The sequence below is a fragment of the Neofelis nebulosa genome, chromosome 2, assembly GCF_028018385.1.
Source record: "Neofelis nebulosa isolate mNeoNeb1 chromosome 2, mNeoNeb1.pri, whole genome shotgun sequence".
Lineage (NCBI taxonomy): Eukaryota > Metazoa > Chordata > Mammalia > Carnivora > Felidae > Neofelis > Neofelis nebulosa.
Window position 1 is genome coordinate 56,037,013 of NC_080783.1, and position 17,724 is coordinate 56,054,736.

The window sequence follows — 17,724 nt, forward strand, 5'->3', positions numbered from 1 at the left end:
TGTAAACACTTCTTTTGAAGAAAGGAGAAAGAGGAAACCCAAATGAACTACTTCCCTCAAATGGTTATGTGGTTATTAGTTCCCCATTGTAGCCACTACTACATTTTAAGTAACTTTAAAAACAAACAACACTTTGGAAGCTGTTCTCTGTGAGAATTCTGGGCTCCTACTGAGCTAGTTTATAAATTACGATCAAATAATTGTGTCTGTCAAAAGGGGCTTAAGAGAACAATCATGCCAGCTTTCTTGAACTACTTCTTCTTTGGATGTGTAGCACAGTAAAGACCAATTAAGTGGCTAGTGTGTGCTTCCACTTTTCCACTTGCTACTTTTGGTAGCAGACTTTTATTCCAGCTAATTCTTGGTTCTTCTGTGTACCTACAAAAGTTTAGACTTAACATATCTAGCAATTACAATCTCCATTAAAAAACAAATATGTTATTAACAGAATACTGATATGATGTTTTCATATACCATGGTTTATCTTTAACTTCTCTCCATGGCTTTTCACATCCAGACACTTACCAGTCCCAGTCAGTTTTGTTCTTGCTGTGCCTCTGTGTTCATGGTTCAGGTCTTTATTTCCTCTTCTCTGGTTTAATTCTGCACACCCAAGCTGAGGATCCTGGCTCTGGTTTCTTCTTTCCTGACCCATGGTACACTCAACATACAGATTTATTTTCCTAAAATGCAATACTGATCATATCTGTGCTCTGAAACCATCAGTGGCTCCCCACTGCCTGCAAATTAGAGCTTTCAAAATTTTCCACTATTGACAGCAATCTTTTTGCTTCAGCTCTCACTTCCATCTTCTAGAAAAAAGTCTGTTATTTTGTGTTTCTCAAAAATATCCCAAGACTCCCACTCTGGGTATTTTCTCCATTTGCTTAAAGTACCTTCTAACAAACATCAAATTTCATCTTTTCCATATATGTTTCCTGATCTGCCCCCAACAGATGTGATGGTTCCTTCCTTTTAATCTCTACAAAAGGTTATTTTGCATAAAATCGCTGTTGTGTTAGTTGATCTTCAAGTATAAATATTTTACAAAGACTAGTAAAAACATGGTACTGATAATGTAGGTAGCTTATATGAAGATAAAGATTAGTCCAATAGTTTTCTTATGATTTTTCTATACTAAGTATGACCCATATAAGATAGTATTTTTTTTACTTGTTCTTTTTTAAATGGTTTTTAAAAAGATGTTATTTGATGTTATTAAATCAAAGTATTATTGTTATGGAAGATGCAGAATGTTTTTATGAGAAGAAATTGAAAAATCAGTGGTAACCAGTGCTTAGAACTAACCACCTTATCATTTGGGTTGACAATTTTCATTTTTCTTTCAACGCTTTTAAGAGATCACTGTCTTCTGGCTTTCACTATTACTAATGAAAAACCTGCCATCGTTCTTGTTGTTCCCTTAAATGTAACGTGTCTCTATTTCTCACTGTTCTTAACAACTTCTTATTACTTCTGGGTTATTTTGTTTTCAATATATTTGTTGTAAACTACATACATCTGAATTTAATCTTTAAATTCAATATGAGAATCTTTGTTTTTGATGAAGGATTTGATTTTACATATGTTACCTTATTCGTCCTGAGTTTTTACTTTTTTATGTTTTGCTTTTTTCTGAGTTTTACTATGTGGATTCTATTTTGCTTGATTTTGGACTCCAACGAAGTGGAAGTTATTTATTATGCTTCTTTCACAAAAGCATTTTTTAATCAAGATTTCTATAATTATTAAAAACAAAAATGAGCCAGTATCTTTTAACTCCTTACTACGCAGGAAAATGAATTGTGTGCACTTAACCCTCAGTTGCCTGGTTTTGTTTATGCATTATAAGATTTTAATTACATTATCATGAGCAAACTGTTAAATTTATACAGTGCAGTTATTATTTTAAAAGTACTACTCATATTTTTCAGTACTAATATAACTGTATTTTTAATACTTATTTAGACATAGTTTTTGTTTTGGTACCCTACTCATGTCCATCAAACCACCTCAAAACTTAATAGTTTTAAAACAACAATTTTGTTATTTTTCACTAATACACCTTGACACTGCAGGAAGTGTTCCTGCCTGCTTCTTCCCAGAGTCACCCACCACCACCTCTAGAGATAACCATTGGTCTGACTTTTCCACCATAGATTAGTTTTACCCATTCTAGAATTTCACATAAATTAAATTACACAGTATGAACTCTTTTGTTTAAGTCTTCTTTCAACCCACACAATCCATTTGACGGTTACCCGTATTGGGTATATAAGTTTGTCCCTTTTAATTGATGATTAGTGTTTCATTGTGGGATTATACCACAATTTTTTTGTTTACCCATCCTTCCATTGATCAATATGTAGGCTATTTCCGGTTTGGGGCTATATGAATAAGGCTGCTATGAACATTTTTGTGTAAGTATTTTTATAAACGTATGCTTTTATTTCTCTGGGGCTAGTACCTAGTATTAGAATTACTAAATCAAAAGGTCAGTGTGCAGGGGTGCCTGGGTGGCTAGTCACTTAAGCATTCGGCTCTTGATATTGGCTCAGGTCATGATCTCACAGTTGGTGGGACCAAACCCTACATTAGTGCAGAGCCTGCCTGAGAGTCTCTGTCTCTTCCTGTCTGTCTGCCCATCTTCTGTTCATGCACGTGTTGCAAGCATGCATATGCTCACACATTCTCTCTCTCTCAAAATAAATAAATAATCATTTTTAAAAGGTCAGTGTGTATTTAGTTTTATAAGAAATTGCCAAATATGTTTTCCTTCCAATGTGGTGTCCCATTGTACTCTCCTACCAAGTAATTATGAAAGTTATAGTTGTTTCACAGTCTCATCGATACTTGATGCCATCACTGTTTTCAACATTAGCCATTTTGGTAAATATTACGTTGTGGTTTTAATTTTAATTTCCTTGTTGACTAATAAAGTATATTTTTGCATGTGTTTATTTACTATTTGTATATCTTTTGTGAGCTGTCCAAATTTCTGCCCTCTTTTAATTGGATTGCTTGCCTTTTTATTATTGAGTGGTAGGAGTTCTCTTCATATAGCCTGGATACTGATCCTGGTAAGATATATGTATTGTAAATGTTTTCTCCAAATCTGTACCTTGCTTACTCATTTTCTTTATGATGTCTTTTGATGAGCAGATGTTTTTAGTTTTGATGAAGTCTTATTTGTCATTTCTTTTAGTTTTAAGGTTACTGCTTTCTGTGATATAAGAAACCTCTGCCTACCCACAAATCAGGAATATATCCCCCTATGTTTTCATAAAAGCTGTAGCGTTTTAGTGTTTACATTTGGCTCTGTGATCTAGCTCAATGATTTTCGTATGTGGTAGCAGTTGAAGTTCATTTTATCATCGTCCCATCTATTCAAAAGTTCTTTTTTCTCCTTGGATCACTTTGGCACCTTTGTTGAAAAACAAATAACTGGGTAAGTGTTGGTCCACTTATGGCCTGTCTATTCTTTTCCAGTGATTTGTCAATCCTGAACTCTTGTATTAAAAAAATACGTATTTATTAACTCAAATAAGCATTTCAATTCTGCTATTATAATTTGGATTCCCTTGAAATTTTCCCATGCTAGCCAATTCCATTTGCATGTTGTTGATATTGTATTCAGTCACTGAACAAGTATTCACTGAGCTACTTTGTGGTGGACACTATTCTAGGTGCCGAGGATTCAGGGGTGAGCAAAGAAGAAATATTCATATTCTCATGGACCTTATATTCTACTGGGAAAAGACAAGCCATAGACAAATAAACAAATAAATTAGCAAGATAAATTCATGATGATGTATCATAAAAAAAAAAACAAAGCAAGGTGCTGTAATGAAGAGTGACTGGAAATTGGGGCTATCGCAGATGCCCCGCAATTGGGGGAGAGCCCCACCTTAAGAAAGTGATAGTTGATCTTTGTTATCTCATTCTTTGTTTCTTTGCTTGTTTGTTTTTAATATTTCATCCAGGCCTATCTTATCTATTTGGTTTTCTGGTCTAGTTTCAGTGAGGCTCTTTCTTCTTATATTTTATTGAAGACACAAAGCATAAGATTTCTGATAGGTAATGGCCCTTGCATGAAATGCTACCCGAGGTATATTCTCTCTGAGTTCTCAGGATGTCCCCTTTCCCTTGGACTTCAGTGTTTACCAACTGGCAAGGTTTTGTGATTGGCCTTGAGCCTCCCTCACTGACTACTTACATACTATTGAATCCCTCAAAAGGGCCAAAGTGGAGCCCTTCAAGGTGTGGGGCCCAGGCTGGGGATTTGGGTTGCCAGGGTCTCAAGCAATACAGACAAATGCTGAGAATTTTGTGGTTCTGGTCCTTTTCTCCCTGGGCAGGGCTCTTCTTTCCAGATCCCTGTGCATTGTCTTCACAGATCTCGGTCTCCAATTCCACTGTCTTAGGCCAGCCACTGTTCTCTCTTCCATATCCACTCTTGCTCACCTCCAGTCCATCCTCTATGCAGCAACAAGGATCATGTTCTACATGTGATGAGGATCCCTTTTTGTAAGTTCAAGAACAGGCAAAGCTACATAATATACCAAGAGGATGAATGCTTCAGAAGTCAGAGTGGTGGTCACTTCTAGAAAGGGGTATAATTGAGAAGTACACAAAGGGCTTCCAAAATCACAGTGATGTGAAAGCTAACCAGATTATGTCAGTCTCTTGCCTAAAACCCCTCAGTGTCTTCCCATTGATTATAATAAAATCCTTTATTGGCCTACAAGGCCCCGGATGGCCTGGCCTCTGCCCAGCACTTCCACCTCATCTCAGGCTATCCCTGCCTTACTCACATTAGCCTGAGAAGCACCTTCACCTTCTGCCCAAAACATCTTCCCTCCACCCCTTGGCTTTGCTAGCTCCTTTTTGTTTTTTAGGTCTCACCTTAAATATCATCTCAGCAAGGCTGTCTCTAACCAATTTTCCTGTCACCTCCCACACCTGGCCCACCCTCACTGTCTTTCAGCATCTTGCCAATTGACTTTGTAGCAATTATTTCAATGCATATATTTGCCTATTTAGTAACTCCTTACTGCTGAGACAGAAGTTGCATTAAGACAGGGACCATGTGCACAGAGCTTGGCACAAATTACATCCTCAATAGATATTTCTTGGTTGAATGAATGACTAATGATTTAGACATCCCAACTACATTAATGCTGTTCTCTGACTTATTCCTGCAAATCTAATCTGATTTAAATGGCCACTACCAACCTTATCTGAGACAGATTAAAAACCGTCCTTTTTAGTCTTACTTTTGGACTTCTCTTTCCTCCATGGCAGCCAGTTATCCCTGTGACCCCAATCAGGTTAACAGTGTCTCGAACTGTGCTTTACTCCTTTTACTCCAGAGGGAGCTCCCAGCAAAACCATGCTGCATCAAATATAAAGTCTCCATGGCTCTTGCATAACCACCAAAAATAAGCAACATATATTTCTCTCAAATCACCAACCACAGTGGTCTTTTTGATTATGCAAAAACCATGAAGCGAGAGAGATAGAAAATGAATATATATAAATACCCAATAAAGGGCTACCCAATAAATACCCAATAAAGTAGCCCCAATAAAGGGCTATTTAAAAGTATTCCATTAAGTGAAATCAGACTACTAATAGTTCCAGACATGTAAATTATAGATTTGAAAAACCACTGGCACATATTATAGTCGTTTCAGACACAATAATAACCAATCCAAATTGCTCAGTTAGTCCAGAGAAATGTTATGTTCTCCTCTGTTCGAATTAACAAAAGAAATTCGAATTAACAAAAGAAAAACAAGTAAAAAGGAGTTCATTAGAAAAGCATTTGTAAAACATTAATACATATAATAACCTATGTGATTAAGAAAAGCAGCCTCACATTAAAACATAATGTGGGGAGAAATGTGATTGTGGGAAAGGAACACTTATTTTGAAGCAGTTATGAATTATAGTCCTTTGTGTGTATATATCGAATCATATTTAATCACACTAAGAATTAGTCCAAAAGAAATCTTTTTAATTTAAGTATTAATGACTGAGATCTTTAATGAGAGACTACTAAAAAAATTTTAAAACTTGGAAGAATTACCACCACATATAACTTTTCAAAAGACCTAGGGTGTTCCTGTATCTTTTCACACTAAGGTCGTTGAAATGATTGAAATTAGTAACTAAGCAATTCCTTAAAGCTATATAACAACAAAAAAAAGCCAGTCATAATCATTCCCTTATAAATAATTTTCTTCTATAGGTATCAGAATGTTTAGTCAAATCAAAAATATTTAATGAGCATATACTACATGTACTATATATGTTAAATATAAAGAATATTTAATTAGCATATACTGTAATGCCATTATTTGAAGATTCTGCCTACCAAACACAGCTCTTTGAAACACAGAAGAGAATCAGGAAATAAGCAAAAGTTGAACAGACACCATAAAATTCATATACTAGAATTCATACATCGGACTCATCTCCAATTTCAAACACAATTCTTTTTTTTTTTTCATTTTATTTTGTTTTGTTTTTAATATTAAATATAATTTATTGTCAAATTGTTTCCATACATCACCCAGTGCTCATCCCACAAGTGCCCTCCTCAATGCCCATCACCCACTTTCCCCTCTCCCCCACCCCCCATCAACCCTCAGTTTGTTCTCAGTATTTAAGAGTCTCTTATGGTTTGCCTCCCTCCCTCTCTGTAACTTTTTTTTCCCCTTCCCTTCCCCCATGGTCTTCTGTTAAGTTTCTCAGGATCCATATATGAGTGAAAACATATGGTATCTGTCTTTTTCTGCCTGATTTATTTCACTTAGCCTAATACCCTCCAGTTCCATCCATGTTGCTGCAAATGGCCAGATATCATTCTTTCTCATTGCCAAGTAGTATTCCATTGTATACGTAAACCACATCTTCTTTATCCATTCGTCAGTTGATGGGCAATAATTTGGCTATTGTTGAAAGTGCTGCTATAAACATTGGGGTGCAAATGCCCCTAGGCATCAGCACTCCTGTATCCCTTGGGTAAATTCCTAGCAGTGATATTGCTATGTCCATCATAGGGTAGACCTATTTTTAATGTTTTGAGGAACCTCCCACTGTCTTCCAGAGCAGCTGCACCAGTTTGCATTCTCACCAACAATGCAAGAGGGTTCCCGTTTCTCCACAGCCTCGCCAGCATCTATAGTCTCCTGATTTGTTCATTTTAGCCACTCTGACCTGCAGGAGGTGGTATCTCAGTGTGGTTTTCATTTGTATTTCCCTGATGAGGAGAGATGTTGAGCATCTTTTCATGTGCCTGTTGGCCATCTGGATGTCTTCTTTAGAAAAGTGTCTATTCATGTCTTCTGCCCATTTCTTCACTGGATTATTTGTTTTTTGGGGTGTGGAGTTTGGTGAGTTCTTTATAGATTTTGGATACTAGCCCTTTGTCTGATATGTCATTTGCAAATATCTTTTCCCATTCTGTTGGTTGCCTTTTAGTTTTGTTGATTGTTTCCTTTGCAGTGCAGAAGCTTTTTATCTTGATGAGTTCCTAATAGTTCATTTTTGCTTTTAATTCCCTTGCCTTTGGAGTAAGAAATTGCTGTGGCTGAGGTCAAAGAGGTTTTTTCCTGCTTTCTCCTCTAGGGTTTTGATGGTTTCCTGTCTCACATTCAGGTCCTTAATCCATTTTAAGTTTATTTTTGTGAATGGTGTAAGAAGTCTAGTTTCATTCTTCTGCATGTTGCTGTCCAGTTCTCCCAGCACCATTTGTTAAAGAGATTGTCTTCTTTCCATTGGATACTCTTTCCTAATCTGTCAAAGATTAGTTGGCCGTACATTTGGGGGTCCAATTCTGGGGTCTCTATCACCTGGGAACTTGTTAGAAATACAAATACTCTGGCCCCACCCCAGACCTGCTGCCCCAGGAACTCTGGAAGCAGGGCACAGCCATCTGTGCTCTGATGCATGCAAGAGTTTGAGAACCACTGAGCTAATGCATGACTTGGGTGTGTATGAGGATCCATGATGTATAACAACATGGATGAAGTATTATCTAACTATAGGTGCCAGCATTTCATGGGAAAACCCTTGATAATCCCCCTTAGGGGTAGTAAAGACATGAGGGAATAGATTTTGACTGCCACCAGCAAGGGGGTGAAAAACAGGGTGTGAAATTCAGAGGGTGTGAAAAACTATTCTGTGTGAGAAAGGGAGAGAATTTTGTTAATTAACATTTGAAATGGAGGGAGAAGGGAGAAAAGGTAAACAGGAAGGATACATTGGAGAGTAGCCAGAAAAATGAAGAGAGACTGAAATTTAGGAGGTTAATGGTCAAGTGAAATGCCCATAATTTATTTGGGATTTTACTTTGCATCAGCTTAACTTAACTTTGATATCAGTTTAGATTCCAAGTGCCACCAAGTGTGACTTTGCCGCCAGAGCCATAAACATATCAGTAAATATTTATGCAGTTGTTTCCTGCCCAAGACAACCAGTCTGCGGCTTCCGTGAAGTCTGTGTTCCTCTTCCCTGTTAAGTAGTTCTTTACACGCATGCTCTTCTCAGCCGGTATCTGTAATGGCCCATTTCTCATTTCAGGAGCAAATGGCTGCCCAGATCTACAATAAATTAATATTGAAACTATTGATATGAGAGATTTACAGTAAACTAGTCAGGGGCAGTTCCTGGGAACTGAAAGCAAGCATTTGGCTCTGGTCTTGAACCGCATGTGGCAGAAAGCAAAGCTTGCCGGGCTGTCCTGTTTCATAGCTCTGCTCATTGTTTTTCTTTTGAAATGCAGTTGTTTTTTTTTTCCTACTGTAGAAACTCGACACAAAAACAGGAGCTCTATACTGTGTTGTTCATGGGTCTGATAATTGCTTTATCTTGCTTTTCTTGCTCTTTTTTGTTTTGCTAGGAGAAAGTTCAATCCAAAAGTTAATTGAAGTTGGTAGGGTTTTGCAAATAGTAATTTATTTTTGCAACTATTAAGATTTCTCAAGTTAGAGTTCACCAACAAGACTGAGTCACTAGTTTTTACTTTTAAATATTTTCTAACTTAATAGACACAGAAGATAAAGCCATCAGAGATAAAAATTTTCTTGTGAAAGTTTAATATTTGTTAAGTGTTCTGTGGATCAGTTGTTTACTTTTGTATGTAAGCTTCATACAAATTTTATTTAGCTGTCAAAAAAAATTGATGAGTGTGTTTATTATGGCTAAACTCATAACCTAACAATATTCCTCATAGGGAAGACATTTATATAATTAACATTTACAAATGCTTCTTTCTTGAAACTATTACAGTGCATTGAATTAAAGCATGTTTACTCAAAGGTACTCAAAAATGGATACCTAAATTCTTGGTATGAAATGTACAGTTTATGGAATTCTTATAAAATTAACATAGTCTGGAATCATGGAGGAAGTGTTCACTTATCCAAGAGGGTCTCACAATAGTAGTTAAAGAAAATATAATTCTGTATTTGCAACAACATGGATGGACCTTGAGGGCATTATGCTAAGTGAAAGAAGTCACATAGAGACAAATACCATATGATTTCACTTACATATGGAATATAAACAAAACAAATGAACAAACAAAACCCCACACTCTTAAATGTTGAGAACAAACTGGTGGTTGTCAGAGTGGAAGGAGTGGGGGGGGGGGGGGGGGGGGGGATGGGCAAAATAGGTGAAAGGGATTAAGAGGTAGAAACTTCAAGTTATAAAAAAAGTAAGTCACAGAGATGGAAAATACAATATAAGGAGTATAGTCAATAAAATTGTAATAGGATTGTATGGTGACTATACTTACCATGGTGAGCACTGAGTAATGTGTAGAATTGCTGAATCAATACGTTGGACACCTGAAACTAATATAACATTGTATGTCATTATACTTCAATAGTAATTTTTTTTTTTTAAAAAGGAAAAACCTCTAGGTCATGACATATATAACACATATATATTATATATAATATATATAATATATAACATATGTTATATATATAACATATATAACATATATATAATATATAACATATATATAATATATATAACATATATAACATATATATAATATATATAACATATATATTATATATAATATATATAACATATATATATTATATATATAGTGATATATATATATATATATATAACTATAATGATTCTCTCTTTAATACTTGCTTTGCTAAAAGTAATCAGGAATTACTTTTGTTTTATTTCTTTCAGTGGCATCCATCCATAGATTTGTTACAGATCATAAATTAATGAGGTTATTTAGCATTGCTGAAAGATTCCAGACTCAAGGCATTTGGTAGGTTTGCAGATAAAATACTGTTAGGAAAAGATCACTGGGAGATGTTGTAGGGTGAAGGTAGGGAAGGAACATGAATATTTTGGGATGTGGCCTAGAGTTTTCCATATTTGTTTCTAGACTTTTTAATTTAGAGAGAGTAGAAGTAAGGTTTCTAGGTAAAAACACAAGACACCCAGTTAAATTTGAATTTCGTATCAACAACAAATAATATTTTTAGAATAAGTATGTTCCCAATTTTGCAAATATTGATTGTTGACCTGAAATTCATATTTAACTGGGTAGCCTATATTTTTATTTGCTAAATCTGGCAACCCTACTACATTGCTCAGTTTATGCTCTAAGACATATTATGATTTCTCTGAGGAAAAGATATCAATTAAGGCCACTAATAATACAAGCAATGAAGCATATGGGAAATGGAGAGAGCCTTTTTTTTTTTTAAAGATCATTTTATTTTTTTATTCCTTAATTCATCAAATGAGTGTGAACTAAGTATCAAGCACACTCCTAGGAATGGGATATACATTGGTGACCAAAACCAGATCTGATCCTTCATAGTGCTTACAGTCTAGTGGGGAAGGTAGGTGATGCAAACTAATTACTCCAACTGTGGTAAGTGGTGTAAAGTGGACAAAACGTCCTAATTGTAATAATTGTCTGCTTCACTGATTCAAATAGTTGCAATTAAATAGCTCCTTTTTTAAACAAATGGTAAAGGATGTGGGAAAATTTGATTATAACAAGTCTAGTGGGTTATGCCTGAAATAGTAAAAGCCTGGCTAAGCACAACCTAGTGGCAGAGCTTTTGAATTTCAGGTTGAATTTTTGTGGAATTTTATTTTATTTTTTAAGTAAAGATAAATTTTAGCGGGGGGGGGGGGGGCGACGCCTGGGTGGCCCAATCAGTTAAGCGTCTGACTCTTGATTTCAGCTCAGGTCGTGATCTCAGGGTCATGAGATGGAGCCCCACGTCAGGCTCTGATGAGACAGCACAGAGCCTGCTTCATATTCTGTCTCTCCCTCTGTCTCTGCCCCTCCCCTGTCCTCTCTGTCTCTCTCTCCCACTCTCTCTCAAAAAACAAACTTAATCAAGAAAGTAGGGGTAGAAGGGACATACCTCAACATCATTAAGGCCATATGTGAAAGACCCACAGCTAATATCATCTTCAATGGGGAAAAACTGAGAGCTTTCCCCCTAAGGTCAGGAACATGACAGGGATGTCCACTCTTACCACTGTTGTTCAACATAATACTGGAAGTCCTAGCCTCAGCAATCCAAGAACAAAAAGAAATAAAAGGCATCCAAATGGGCAAGGAAGAAATCAAATGCTCACTCTTTGCAGACAACATGGCACTCAACATAGAAAACCCAAAAGACTCCACCAAAAAACTGCTAGAACAGATACATGACTTCAGCAAAGTCACAGGATATAAAACCATTGTATAGGAATCAGTTGCATTTATATACACCAATAATGAAGCAGCAGAAAGAGAAATCAAGGAATTGATCCCATTTACAATTACACCAAAAGCCATAAGATACCTAGGAATAAAAGTAAGCAAAAAGTAAAAGATCTGTATGCTGAAAACTATAGAAAGCTTATGAAAGAAATTGAAGAAGACACAAAGAAATGGAGAAATGTTCCATGCTCATGGATTGGAAGAACAAATATTGTTAAAATGTTGACACTACCCAAAGCAATTTGCACATTCAATGCAATCCCTATCAAAATAACATCAGTATTTTTCACAGAGCTAGAACAAATAATTCTAAAATTTGTATGGAACCAGAAAAGACTCTGAATAGCCAAAGTAATGTTGAAAAAGAAAAGCAAACCTGGAAGCATCACAATTCTGGACTTCAAGCTATATTACAAAGCTGAAATCATCAAGAAAGTGTGGTGCTGGCACAAAAACAGACATATAGATCAATGGAACAGAATAGAAAACGCAGAAGTCCTCACCTCATCGACCCACAAATGTATGGCCAGCTAATATTTGACAAAGCAGGAAAGAATATCAAATAGAAAAAAGACAGTCTCTTCAGCAAATGATGCTGGGAAAACTGGGCAGTGACATGCAGAAGAATGAAACTGGGCTGCTTTCTTACATTATACACAAAAATGAATTCAAAATGGATAAAAGACCTAAATGTGACAGAAAACCATTATAATCCTACAGAAGAAAACAGGCAGCAACCTCTTTGACCTCTGCCACAGTGACTTCTTAATAGACATGTCTCTGGAGGCAAGGGAAACAAAAGCAAAATGAACTATTGGGACTTCATCAAGTTAAAAGCCTTCTGCACAACGAAGGAAATAATAAAAAAAACTAAAAGGCAACTAATGGAATGGGATAAGATATTTGCAAATGACATATTGGGTAAAGGGTTAGTATCCAAAATCTATAAAGAACTTATCAAACTCAACTCCCAAAAAACAAATAATCCAGTCAAGAAATGGGCAGAAGACATGAACAGACACTTTTCCAAAGAAGACATCCAGATAGCAGGCACATGAAAAGATGCTCAACATCACTCATCGTCAAAGAAATACAAATCAAAACAACAAAGAGGTGCCACCTCACACCTGTCAGATTGGCTAAAATGAACAACTCAGGATACAGCAGATGTTGGCAAGGATGCGGAGAAAGGAGAACACTTTTGCACTGTTGGTGGGAATGCAAACTGGTGCAGCCACTCTGGAAAGCAGTATGGAGATTTCTCGAAAAGTTAAATATAGAACTACCCTACGACTCAGCAATTGCACTACTAGGTATTTATCCAAACAATATAAAAATGCTGATTCGAAGGGTCACATGCACTCCAATGTTTATAGCAGCACTATCAACAATAGCCAAATTATGGAAAAAATCCAAATGTTTATCAACTGATGAATGGATAAAGATGTGGTATACATATACAATGGAATACTACTTTGCAATCAAAAAGAATGAAATTTTGTCATTTGCAACATTGTGGATGGAACTAAAATGTATTATGCTAAGCGAAATAAGTCAGTCAGAAAGACAAATACCATATGATTTCACTCATGTGGAATTTAAAAAACCTAACCGATGAACATAGGAGAAAGGAAGGCAAAATAAGATAAAAATAGAGAGGAAGGCAAGCCATAAGAGACTCTTAAATACGAAGAACAAACTGAGGGTTGCTGGAGGGGAGGTGGTGGGGAGATAGGCTAAATGGGTGATGGGCATTAAGGAGGGCACTTGTTTGGATGAGTACTGGGTGTCATATGTAAGTAATGAGTCACTGGGTTCTACTCCTTAAACCAATACTATAGGCATTGAAAATACCTATAAATAATTACGAGCCAATGATGACAATATATGATGACACAATATTCTGCCAAATATTTATATGGCAGAACTGTAATTGAATATTAATGTAAGAACTATAAATTGATGACTTGAGTGCCAAGTCTTTGTCATGTTTTATCCCATTTAACCTTCCCAAGAACTGTGTGAAGTATAGGCCCACACCACAGAATCTCCCCAGTAGAAAATCTCTTGGTTTTTTATGGCCAAACCTCATAGAACATATTTCTTTCTCAGTACAGCATTTTTGTGCCTTTGTTTATACTGGGGGGAAAATATACCTTTGTCCACAAAACTCTGTATAACTTTTTAAAAAACAAAATGAGGTGTGGGAAAAATTTTGATTTACACTCTAGATAGAATTGGTCTAAAGAACGTCCAAATCAAGACACGTTGAGAACCACGCAGAATTTAACAATGAGGCTGTGCATCTTGGTTGTTGCTGCTACTGAGATGCAATTTCTCCTGATGCGTCACCACCAAGCCTCTAACATTTAGCTCTGGCTTTTGCTTAGTAGTGTTTGACAAAGAGTCCCTCCCAAAGATGAAAAGGCAGTGAGAAAACTATGGGAAAAGAAGTGAGTGATCAAGGTGTTTATTTTTTTTTTCAATATATGAAGTTTATTGTCAAGTTGGTTTCCATACAACACCCAGTGCTCATACCAAAAGGTGCCCTCCTCAATACTCATCACCCACCCTCCCCTCCCTCCCACCCCCCATCAATCCTCAGTTTGTTCTCAGTTTTTAAGAGTCTCTTATGCTTTGGCTCTCTTCCACTCTAACCTTTTTTTTTTTCCTTCCCCTCCCCCATGGGAAATTGTGGTTTATATACACAATGGAGTACTACGTGGCAATGAGAAAGAATGAAATATGGCCCTTTGTAGCAACATTGATGGAACTGGAGAGTGTTATGCTAAGTGAAATAAGCCATACAGAGAAAGACAGATACCATATGGTTTCACTCTTATGTGGATCCTGAGAAACTTAACAGATCAAGGTGTTTATGATGGGAGAGAAGACACCACTGAATATAAAGCAACTTTTTGTTAAGACTGTTTTGGTTATTATCAGAAAATAAACACTTGAAGCCATTTGTAACCTCACATTTTCTTGTTGCATACATACATATTAATTTTACTGTGTTTTCATTAAGTTGCAGGAAGTCGTTGCATGTTTTATAATGCATTATAATGTTTTTTCAATTAAAAATAATGGAAAACAGGCTCCCTGTTGGCATTTTCAGGTGGAACCTAATTTTCAACAATAGCTTACTGATGTTAAGCAGGAGATACCTATTTAGTGTTAGTATTATACCAATTTACAAAATGGTGTAGAGAAGACTAAGACACTTGCCCAAACTCCCATACCTGGGAAGCTGGCTCGAGAGGCTGTGATCTGCCCCCTGTGACACTGTCTCCATTGTGGCCCTGCTACAGATGGTGTATATTTCTCATCAACATTTCTCAGAGTTTTTGGCCAATAGGCTATTAGGTTGGAATGTTACTAGATTAATATACAGTATCATCTAAAAAGGAGTTCTGTGGCTAATTAGATTTGGGAAATGCTGCATTTAACAAGAGAAAATGTGTTACTTTACTTTTCAGAACCAAATGTATAGTGCAGTTCTCTAAGATTGGTAGTTGAAATGATTTAGCATTTCCTAGATTTATTTGTTTGAAGTTTGTATAGATTAAGCATGGGATTGGTAGTATAAAATATGTAACTTACAAGTTGTGTGTGTGTGTGTGTGTGTGTAGATCTAGAGAGACATATATAGATACACCTTGTAACATTCCAATACTGACTTAAGCAAATGTGTGTTTATTTGTCTTGGGTAACAAAAAGTCTGAGGCAGGGCAGTCCAGGGCCAGACTCATTTCTCTTTCCCATTCTGCTCTACCAGCCATAACAAGCAGTCATTCATAGTTTTCACCTCATAGACACCAGACTTTGCTGCACAGATGTTGCTGCCTGTATCTGCTGCACAGACTATCCAAGCCTTATAGCTGTTTCTCAGGCCAAAGAAAAGGTCAAGAGGCAGCCCCAGCACTCCCACTTACATTTCACTGACCAGAGGAGCATCACACGTCCACTCCACAGGACTTCTCCCAGATACAGGGAGCCTGTGAATTGGACTTTTGACTTTTAAGCCTCTGATTCAGTAAGTTGCAATGTAGCGATAAACCACAAAGCTTGATTTCATACTCACAGGACACACCAACAGCTGTGGGGTGGCTGTGGCTGTGCCTAATGTACCTGTTTCATTTTGGGGTCCAGGCTGAGAGAGCAGTCCCTCTTGGGCTACACACTTCCCATGGTGGAAGGAAACAGGAGATGGCAGAACCATATAAGGCTCTTGAAGAGTGCTTCAGGATGGTATCTGTTGCTTCCCCCCACCCCCCCGCACTGCATTGTCTAATGCCAGTCATATACTAAGGCTGTCAGTAAGGCAGGGAAATATAATCCTCTTACCAAAGACATTGCAGATGGTTGGGCATATCAGCACAATCTTTCCTACATAATAAAAGCAGGCAAGTGAGAACAGACCAGAAATGAAAGTTGAGTCAGCAATATACAGTGTCTGCCACAGTTCACACAAACACACACAGAGACCTACACCACCCACAGCCTTTTTATTTATTTACGTTCCAGAGCATTTCACAGGACAAATATTCGTGTCCTTTGGGAGCTGTGATCTTGAGCCAGCCACATCATGTCCCTTTGATGAAATAACTATAAAAACATCCTGGTATAAAATACTTAGCCTTTCATGTGGACTGCAGCTCCATTCAGCATTATAATAGATTCCACTGCAATTGCATGGATAACAGTCTGTGTCACAGTTATGGGAAATTTCGTGTACATTAAAATCCACCGTTGAAAACAGTCTCTTCAATAAATGATGTTGGGAAAACTGGACAGCTACACGCAAAAGAGTGAAATTGGAGTACTATTTTACACCATATGCAAAAATAAGTTCAAATGGGATTAAAGATTTTAATGTAAGACCTGAAGCCATAAAACTCCTAGAAGAAAACAGAGGCAGGAAGCTCTTTGACATCACTCTTAGCGATATTTCTTTTTGGAAGAGTCTCCTCAGGCAAGGGCAACAAAAGCTAAAATAAACAAATAGGACTACATCAAGCTAAAAAGCTTCTGCACAACGAAGGAAACCATAGACAAAATAAAAAGGCCACCTACTGAATGGAAGAAGATATTTGCAAATCATACATCGGATAAGGGGTTAATATCCAAAATATATAAAGAACTTATACCATTTAATATCAAAAGAACAACCAACCAGAGGACTTGAATGGACATTTTTCTAAAGAAGACCTACAGATGACCAATAGACACATGAAAAGACGTTTGACATTACTCATCATCAGGGAAATGCAAATGAAGACCACAATGAGATACCACCTCACACCAGTCAGATTGCCTATTATCAAAACAAAAACAAAAACAAAAAGTAACAAGTGTTGGTGGGGATGTGGAGAAAAGGGAACCCTCATATGCTTTGGTGGGAATGTATATTGATTGGTACAGCTACTACGGAAAACAGTATGGAAGTTCCTCAAGAAATTAGAAATAAAACTACTATATTATCCAGCAGTTCCACCTCTGTGTATTTATCTGAAGAAAATGAAAATGCTATTTCAAAGAGATATGTGCACCCATATGTGTATTGCAGCTTTATTTATTTATTTATTTATTTATTTATTTATTTATTTATTTAGAGGGAGAGGGAGAAAGCCCATTAGCTGGGCAGGGACAGAGCGAGAGGAGAGAGAGAATCCCAAGCAAGCACCAAGCTGTTAGTGCAGCACCCACCACAAGGCTTAATTCTGTGAACCGTGGGATCATGACCTGAGCCGAAATCAAGTTAGACTTAACCAACTGATCCAGCCAGGCACCTCTATGCAGCATTATTTAAAATAGCCAAGATATGAAAGCAACCTAAGTGTCCATCAGTAGATGAGTGGATAAAGAAGATGTGATATATATATATATATATATATATATATATATATATATATATATATAAAATGGAATATTACTCAGCCATTAAA

At 36.7% G+C, this 17,724-nt stretch overlaps 1 protein-coding gene across 2 annotated transcripts in view; it reads left to right on the plus strand.

Moving 5' to 3' along the window:
- PDE11A (phosphodiesterase 11A) overlaps positions 1–17,724 on the plus strand; it is a 375,452-nt gene that overhangs the window by 222,119 nt on the left and 135,609 nt on the right. The gene's annotated exons all lie outside the window — the stretch shown is intronic.